Raw genomic sequence first — 7,939 nt, forward strand, 5'->3', positions numbered from 1 at the left:
ACACACACACCACACACACACACACACACACATATATATGTATATATATATATATATATATGCACCTTACATACCTTACTGCTAAATTGTACACCTGAAACTTACTGGATTTTGTTAACCAATGTCATCACAATAAAAATAAATAAATAAATAATCGATCAACTAAACACAAAAGAAAACAGTAATGAAGGAAATGAGAGGAAAAAAAGCTATAAGGCATAGAAAAAGGAGATAGTAAAATGACAGAAGTTCCTTCTTATCAGTAATTACTTTAAACATAAATGGATTAAACTCTCCAATCAAAAGAGAAATTGGCAGAATGGATAAAAACACATGATTCAATTATACCCTGCCTACAAGAGACTTAGTTCAGATCTAAACTCACAAATAGAGTGAAAGCGAAAGGATGAGAAATGATATTCCATGCAAATGGTAACCAAAAGAGAGCAGAGGTAGCTACACTAATATCAGACAAAATAGACTTTAAATCAAAAAAGTTAATGAGAGGCAAAGAAGGACATTATATACTAATACAAGATTCAATACAGCAAGAAGATATAACAATTATAAACATTTACATACCTAATAACAAATATATGAAGCAAAAACTTAAAAATTGAAGAGAGAAATAGCTCTACAATAATAGTTGGGGACTTCAATACCCCATTCTCAATAATTGATAAAACAATCAGACAAAAATTAAGGAAATAGAGGATTTAAATGACACGATAACCCAACTAAGTCTAACAGATATGCCACCCAACAACAACAACATATGAATTCTTCTCAAGGACACATAAGACATTTCCAGGATATGTTAAAACACAAATTACCTCTCAGTAGATATAAAAAGATAGATATCACACAAAGTATCTTCTCCAACCACAACAGGATGAGGTTAAATCAACAGAAGTAAAACTGAAAAAGTCATAAATTTGTGGAAATTAAATGACATATTCTGAATCAATTAATGGATCAAAAAAGAATCACAAAGGAAATTAGAAAATATTTAAAGATGAATGAAAAAGAAAACACAACATACCAAACCTCATAGCACGCAGTGAAAGGAGTGCTAAGAGAGAAATTTATGACTACAAGCATTTACATTAAAAAAAAAGAAAGTTCTCAAATCCAACTCTACAACTCAAAGAACTAGAAAAAGAAGAACAAACTAAACCCAAAACTAACAGAAGGAAGGAAATAATAAAGATCACAGCAGAGATCAACAAAATAGAAGACTAGAAAAACAATAGAGAAAATCAAAAGTTGGTTCTTTGAAAAGATCAACAAAATTGACAAACTTTTAGCTAAATGGGCTAAGAAAAAAAGAGAGAAGACTCAAAGTACTAGAATCAGAAATGAAAGTTGGAACTCCCAATTTTACAGAAATAAAAAAGATTACGAGAGAGTACTATGAGCAAATATATGCCAACAAATTGGACAACTTTTGACCAATCAACCAGCATTATCTTTTTTTAAATTGAGATACAACACACATAAAATGAACAAATCTTATGTGTACAGCTCGTTGCCTTTTTACATAGGTTGTCATCCAAGCAACTACTACCCAGATCAAGATATGAAACATTCCCTACCCCCCAACACTCTCTTGTGCCCATCCAAGTCATTTCCCACCTACCCCCAACTTAACATTAAAATGTAATTGCATTATACATTTTTTATGTAAAAGCTCCAATCTTTCACTTCTCTTAAAATATTTCTCTTCCACTTTTCAGCTTCTCCCCAATAAAATGCCTCTTTTGAACTATAAATGTATAAAATGTTTAATTGTTCTCTTAATTAGAATTTTATTTCCGTTTTTAAAATAGACGAAATAACAAATCAAAGGACCTAGCTTCTACAAATGGTTGTCATTAAAAGATGGAAGAGGAATTGTTATAGATGAAATGAATTAAGAGACGTATTGACCAAATGCAACGTGTGGACTTGCTTAGAGCCTGATTCTAACAAACCAATTGTAAAAGGATATTTCTGTGACAATCAAGAAAATCTGAGCATAGACTACAATGTAGATGACATATATTATGGATTGTGGTTAATTTTTTGTTAAGTGTGGTCATAGTATTGTGATATTGTTTTAAAATTCTTTTGATATTAGGTACACAAATAGCAGTATTTACAGATGAACCAATATGTTTGGGAGAGGCCAGATGAAGGAAGGTGGCAAACTATTGAAAATTGTTGAAGCTAGGTGATCTGTACATGAGAGTTCTGTATACTAGTTGAAAGTTCCTATAATAAAATTTTTTAAAAAATAAAACATTTCAACCCCCTTTGACCAGTAAGTGTTTAAGATGAAACAAGCAAATAAAGAGATTAGACAAGATACCAAGACCTTGGCACACAATAAACACTGTCAAAACTATCAAATGAATGAATGATAAAGCTCAGCAAACATAAGTATTGAATCATCTTACCAGTTACATCAACTGCTGAAATTATTAAATGAGCCATTTATACATTAGTCTTTTGTGAGTTTTATTAGCATGAGTCAGTACTTTGGAGCCCAGTCATAGTGTTATTTTTAAAATCTCATTTTTCAGTTCATAAAGCCAAGATTAGACATTTTGAAATACGACCACATAAAGTAAAGCCACTCTGTCAGAGAAAAAACTAGATGGCATGCTACTTTTTATAAACTACCGCAAAACCTACCTCATAGATTTGCTGTACTAAATAAAGTAAGGTACATAAATAAACACTAGCACAGCAACTGGCAGCAAACAGTAATTCAATAAACATTAGGCCCCTGTAGCAGCCACTTCCAGTGCCTACATTTCATTCGTCTACCTCTGATTTTAGCTGTGGCTAAGAGGGATGGTGCTTTGGGCACTCAGATTCACCTTCTGCTAAGTCATCCCAACTTGGGCCTTCTCCAGTACCTCAGTGCCCAATGGGCAAGTGCAAGTGGGAAGCGCAGGAGACCCAGAGTCAACCTGCAATCAGTCAAGGCATCAGTTGGTGGATAGATGCTCCTGGCCCTGTACTTCAGGTGGACAATTTCTGGAGACATTCCGTTCCTCTCTTCAGAAGGTTCTGGTGGAATTGAACACCCATTGCACACAATGGTAACATTGCTATTTCTTAAGTTGACTTTTCCTCCTTAGATCTCACACTCCCTATCACCTCACTTCTGCTTTCTGTAATCACCTAAATTAATTGCCTAAACCTATATCTGAGGTTCTGCTTTCACAGACAGTCAAATTAAGTCAATCCCTGGGCTGTAACATTAACACAGAGAATTATAATCCATTGATTTACTAGTCTCTCCTCATTCCTGGAGCACAAATTGCTCAAGGGCAGGGCCCTTGAGACATGTTTGGGATCTCCCAGTGTCCAATGGGAGAGAGATATGTAAGCTCTAAGCATAGCACCGAGCTGTGGCAGTCATTGAGGCTGTTCATTAATTTTCCCATTTTCCGCCTTCTAGGCACGTGGTAGAATTGGACTCGCAGCCCTCTTGAAGCTAAGCATAGCCACATGGCTTGCCTTCACCAGCAAAATGTGAGAATAAGCCATGCATCTTATTGCTTCCAAGAAGTGCTTGATTGCTGGTGCAATATGAGACACTGCAGCACCCTCTTTTGATGGAGCCTCCTTGAACCTGAATCCCTGAGTAACTCTGGTGATCAGAGCCCCCAACATCACTCCCACTGACCAACAGGTAGCACTAGTGAGAAATAAAACTGTTGGGTTTAGCTACTGAGATTGCAGGATTGTTTGTTACTGCAGCACTACTCAGGCTTTCCAACTGATACAAGCTGAGATAGAGTGCATATAAAGTTCACAAGGACACAAAGAGGGGTATCAAGTCTCTCCAGAGGTTTAGAAAAGTTTCATAGAGGACCTGGAGGTAAGACTTAAGAGGTGAGAGTGTTCAACTACATAATAAGGAAGAGAGAGGGCAGTCCAGACAAAGAGATCCTTGAAACAAACAAAGGCTTGGAGTCTGGAACCCCAGAGTACGTTACTGGTACTTCAAGTAGTTCCGAAAGTTTGAGAGTGGAAGAGGGAAAAAAAAGGCCATCACAGTCAGAAGAGACCATGGAGGAGAGTAATCCTTACTTAGAAGCCAGAGTTGGTAACTTGTAAGACAATTAGTTATTTTAGATAAGGAAGCGATATGATTTCTTCTGCATTTCAAAAATACTATTCTGGAAGTTGAATCGGAGGGACTGGAAGACCAGTTAGGGGACATTTATAGTCCTGGGAAGAGACCAGGGGCTCAGAGCAAGCAGAAAAGTAGGGAAGGAGCAGCCAGGACAAATATCGAAGAGCAGACTGCAGAGGTCCCTCTGAGCTCTCCCCTGGGCTCTCCTAACTTCCGGGCGTGCCTTCATCTCAGCACTTACCCCAGGGTACTGTGATCACTCATTTATTAACTGTGGTCTTCTTGAGGGTAAAAAAAGTTTGTTTTTTTGTTTGTTTTTTACAAATTAACATTTTACTTTATTATTCAATTTAAAAGGCCGTGAAATATAAGAGGTTTTAGCTTCCTGGAAAATGAACTTGACAGGAGAAGCAAAATGTGTCCAACAAATAGCTATGGGTTGTTAGCTTCTAAAGAGATAAGTTTCTTTGTTAAGAGTTATATTTGACAAGAGAAATTTTCTGTATTAAAATTGTTTACTATTAAATAAATTTCTCATTTCTTTTTTAAAAATTTTAATTGTGATAAAATACACATAAGAGAGTTTACTATTTTAACCATTTTTAAGTGTGCAGTTCAGTGGTATTAAATGTGCAATTACCACCACCATCCATCTTTAGAACTCTTTCATCTTGTAAAACTGAAACTCCTCTACCCATTAAACAATAACTTACCACTCTCCCTGACCTCAGTCTCTGGCAAACATCCGCCGGCAAGCACCGTTTTACTTTCTGTCCCTTTGCTTTTGACCACTTTAAGTATCTCGTAGAAGTAGAATCATACAGCATTTGTCCTTTTGTGTCTGCTTATATCCCTGGAACTCAGGAGAGTGGACCGGGTTGGAAGGAAGCTGTGGAGAAAAGGACTCTTCCAGATACGCAAAGCAGCACACAGAGCCAGCTGACATGATGCATCCTGAGGGGTATCTTGGCTGGACATAGTAGGAAGGGGGAAGGGGAAGAAGGGATGGAGGGAGGGAAGAGGGTCTGACAGAAAGGGAGATTGGAGTGTGAATTAGGTCATTTGTATGGATACTGGCAGGAATGGGGAGGAAGCCCTGAGCCATATACCCAGGCCTAGAAGTCATTTGCTCATAGGAACAAGGAGAGGCAGGGAATAGCAGAAAAGGACTCTCAGGCTGGGAGGGAAGAGTATTTGGCATGAAGTAGAAGAGTCCTGTTCCTGGGATTGACAAGGAGCTAGGAGAATCCACCATCATTTCCCTAGACCTCGTGCTGAGCAGGGTTGGGGAGGGTGTGGAAGACTTAGAGGAGAGGGAAAGTAGTGGGCTTCAGGGAAAACTAAATTTCCTCTAAGGTAGGAAGGGAAGGGAGGAGCATGTCAGGAGGCTGAGTCTGTGAGGGGGTTCCAAAGAGCTGGGGAGAGTAAGTTACAAAGAAGGAGGAAACGCCAGCATCAAGGAATGGTCAGAAATTGGAGTACATTTCCAGAGATGGATGGGAGTTTAGAAAAGGTGATTTTGCAGATGTATGGCAGTGGTGTGGGCCCTTTGTTTTCATATGGTTTCTTTTCTCAAGCTGTGAGTGCCCTGAATGGGCTGCAGTTTTCACCAGGGTTCCTCCAGTGAAGGAAGAGCTGAGTGTGGGTCAAAAGAGAAAGGGAGAGAAGTTGGAGGTTTTTTTTTTGTAATAAAGGCAACTTTTATTGGGTTTTGTTGTAATAAAGGCAAGTTTTATCAGCCTATGGATTATAAAGTTCAGACTGACTTCCCTCCTTCTTCCCTATTGGTGGCTCAAGGAATACGGTTATTGTAGTCTGGGCTAAGCACAATTGCAAAAGTAAACCCACTGCCAAAAATACTTAGACTGCCTCAGAGAAGTGTCTAAGCTTTCCTATTGTTTGTTATTTTTCAAGCCACTGCAGACCTCCATCAATATCCAAGAGTGATGCTCTGAGCTGATCCTTGACCACTTCTCACAGACATACACACAAAAATACACACATCTTTTTCAGAATGAGCTTTTATGGACTTGTCAGGCTGGAAAAGCCTTCAGAGGATAATTCCTCCACTTCACTGAACACTGAAACCTCTGGAGCCTCGAAGACTTCAAACCTGGATTAGAACCTAGACTTTCTGTCTCCTAGTCATTCTTTGCATCCCTAGTCAGATTTTATCTCTCAAACCCACTAAGAATCCTGAATTTACCTGTGAATTTGACACTACATTACAGCATTAGTTCTGCCAGCGAAGGCCAGGAGGGCCCCTCATCTCACAGTGGCAGAAGTTGGGGACTGCGAGCCAAGAAGGTATGTGGGAAAACAGTTCTACAACATCTCTCCACCAGACTATATAGGGAAACACAACCTCTTGCACAATTGATTGTTTCCATATAAAATTGTAACTGGGTAGGCTGAGCACTTGACTCTCAATTCCACCACCTATCTTAAACTCTAAACTCAGATTAGGCCTCATGTCCCATTCACACTTCCAGGAAGGAGTAGCAAGGAGACAGGATATAACACTTTACAATTTTAAATTCTTACCTTGACAGCTTTTTGTATTTCTGCTGTCACTGGAGTGTGAACTATTCTCTTGAGAAGTTTGACAAGGGAAGTGATAGGGAAACAGAATTGTTAAAGGTCTTTTGAAAATTTCACAGTCTGTCTCCCAGTTAGGCAAATAGAAAGAGAGCTATCACTGATTCAGCACCTACTATATGCCAGGCTTTCTTAAACCTCAAGTTGGCCCTGTGAAAAATCAAGGACTTTAATTCAAAGATAAAGACTCTCTGATTCAGAGGATTAAGTAATTGCCCAAGAACCCTCTTTTATTAAGAAGTGGAATATGACTTTGAGCCTGTGTCTGACACAAAAGCCAAAGTTCTTCCTCCAGTCCACATGGCCTGACTACAAAGATTTCTACAAACACAGCTTTTTAGAACAGAGAACTGGGTGGAGGCATAAAAAAGAATTTAAGAAGAGAAAGGCAGAGAATAAAGGCACCACCTAGACACTACCCCCTCCTCTCAAAGGCCATCCCTTGAGTTCAGGAATTCCGTTTGTCAGGAACATACTTTTCTAAGGGTGGATGCTGGCTGAGCTGAAGAGGAGTGACTTCAACTGTCAGTCATTTATTGCATGACTTTCATTTGCAAAACAAAACCCACAATTCCTGCAATCAAGATGTTTACTTGGGGAAACCAGATTGTGAACACATTATATAATAAACAGTTTCATCAAAGTCGATGTGTAAGAAAAATTGCTGTTTCCTGGAGGATGTGGTAAATCAAATTGGCAGGAAACAGTGGCTTCTTCACCTGGATTTGGATGGCTGAGGAAGTGTGGGTATGAAAAGTACAAGGAATGGGGTTGGGGGACGACAGTCTTCCCGGTGCTAATAAATGCTGGTGGTGAAGCTGGGGAAGCTGCAGCTTAGTTTGGTAGTGACAGACAGAAGGCAGAGGTGTAGAGTTGAGGGCAAGTTTCGTTTAGGACGGTAGGAGCTAAAACATCCTTTAAGCCAATAGGCCTGGGTAGTTACTAGCTTCAGCAGAGTTGGGACAGTCTGGAAGTGTGGCTGAAAGATCTGTGAACACATTCAACGAGGAGAGCACGCGTGGGCACAGCGACACACAACTCGGAGAGCCGCGGGGCGGTCTGGGGCCCTGGGAGGAACAATGGCTGTAACTCGGCCCCACTCGGCACAGCTTGGACAGAGCGACACCATCCTGGGAGCAGGTGGCTGAGCTGCCTGCGGGAAGACAAGCAGCGGGAGGGGACGCGCACACTAGGCGGCGCAGAGTCGGT

Source organism: Pteropus alecto, unplaced genomic scaffold (assembly GCF_000325575.1).
Source record: "Pteropus alecto unplaced genomic scaffold, ASM32557v1 scaffold400, whole genome shotgun sequence".
In the NCBI taxonomy this organism is placed as follows: domain Eukaryota; kingdom Metazoa; phylum Chordata; class Mammalia; order Chiroptera; family Pteropodidae; genus Pteropus; species Pteropus alecto.